Source organism: Balearica regulorum, chromosome 11, assembly GCF_011004875.1.
Source record: "Balearica regulorum gibbericeps isolate bBalReg1 chromosome 11, bBalReg1.pri, whole genome shotgun sequence".
In the NCBI taxonomy this organism is placed as follows: Eukaryota; Metazoa; Chordata; class Aves; order Gruiformes; family Gruidae; genus Balearica; species Balearica regulorum.
Window position 1 is genome coordinate 3,575,355 of NC_046194.1, and position 1,875 is coordinate 3,577,229.

At 40.6% G+C, this 1,875-nt stretch overlaps 1 protein-coding gene across 4 annotated transcripts in view; it reads left to right on the plus strand.

Annotated features, from left to right (window-relative positions):
• Positions 1–1,875, plus strand: part of DACH2 (dachshund family transcription factor 2) — a 302,386-nt gene that overhangs the window by 271,147 nt on the left and 29,364 nt on the right. The window lies entirely within an intron of this gene.

Below are 1,875 nucleotides of genomic sequence, written 5' to 3' on the forward strand. Positions count from 1 at the left end.
AGACAAAAGGCAGTTAAGTGCTACAAAAAAAGAAAAGACCCTGTTGAGATAGAAATTTCTGAGCAAATGCCTCAATTTCACAGGGAGATACTGTAGCAGGCAATGTACATTGATTTTAGCACATGAAGTACATTGCATTTGGGATTCATTAAGCTTCATTTTGTGCACTATCATGAATGGGCATGTCAGCTACTCTCTCAAGTAATGCAGAGTTTCAAAGCAAGGAGGTAGAATAAGCCAAAGTGAAAATATAATGTGCCCTGCAAAGAGAGCAAGCCAGTTTTAAAAGGAAGATGCTTTGGTTTCTAAAAGCTGTAAGTCACAATAGCAGTAATCAAAACCTAACATTTTTAAAGGATTTTATGCTTATAGAGTTTTTAATATGACTTACAAACAGCAGCAAGTTCAAGCTCCTGGCTGATCTGGTGGGAATCCCACCAGAAGGACAGACACTGTAATGGAGTGCAGAGCCTTATTTCTGTCTTTTGGAAGAAAATATGCAGACAACTGTTTGATACTTTTTAGTTACTCACTTTTTTACTGAGTTGTGAGCAAGGTATTTTTTGTTTTTGGTCATGGCTGGGTTTTCAACTTCTGTATTTGCAGTGGGAGGGTGCTTAAGATGGTGCTGTTTTCCCTCCAGAGCTCACCGTGGCACTTCACCAAGTGAAGGCGTCAGCTGCCAAATCTAGAAGCCACGGAAAGTGGCAGGTCCACGAAGCTGGGTTTTTCAGCCACTGAGCAAATGCAAGGCTGGTTTGAAACCTGTTTGTGAATGTGTGAGAAGTCTGGAGTACTGCGTTTCAGTGTAATTTGGTTTGGTTTGTATTTTGGGTTTGGTTGAGAAGCATTTAAGTCCAAGAGATTTATCCAAAAATCTGTTTAGTAGATTTTATTTAGTAATGATGATGCCAATGGCATTTTTTCTTTGTTTTAAAGTCTACTATAAATAGTGATTTAGAGGCAAAAGGTTCATGAAGTTTCTCAAAGTTTTCCTAGAGTGATTGGTTTGCAATGCCAAATCACTAGAAGAATGGGATTGTATGTAGACATGGCTGTGAGGAAAAAAAAAATCAGAATCTTCATTGCTCAGTTCTCCATCTTTTGTGCTTTGCCTTCAGCAGATATTAGGCTGTTATTAATGAAATTAGTCTAAGCAACAGGGCTTTACTGCCAAACTTAGCTATATGTCGCATTCCACAGCAGGGCATAACCTCATGCATCTTGCTGTTTCAGGTTGATGGCACCAGTGCAGGAGGTCTGGGGCAGAGAGAAGAGCTGAGGAAAACTGTTGACAGGTTGCTGGGAATTGCACTCCTGCCCTGTACTAGTAACCTGTTAGAGGAAGACATAGGACCCTACAATTAGCATCTTGTGGTTTAAATACTTAATTCAAAGCTCTTTTTTTTTTACAAGTGGTGTTTTGTCTCAGATGTGTATTGGGAGTCAGTGCTAAGGAGGTGGTCGCTGAAGAGGTGCTGTGCCTGTAAGGTGAGAGGCTTGGGTGATCTGAAGGAAGAATACAGTAGATTAATGTCAGATAGCTGCTGCTTTCTGCAGAACGTTTTCCTCTTTCTTTCCTTTCCCCGGTATTTGATCTTTTAAAAGAGATAAGTGACAGCAGTAGACTTAACAGTTATTAGGTTGCAAAGTAGTGGATGTGGACTACTTGGTGGTTAGCTTACATTTATACTCTGATCGCAGCTGCCATTTGGGTCAGAAAGAGTTTTCCCTTTTGATAGATTGGCTGTGTGCTAGGAAAACTTGTCTTTCCCCAGAGCATCATGTAATTATTTGGTGGCGAAGAGTTGTGCTACGTTGCTATGGACATGCGGCTCTCCACACCGAGAGCTGCTGTAATACTGATATATGTGA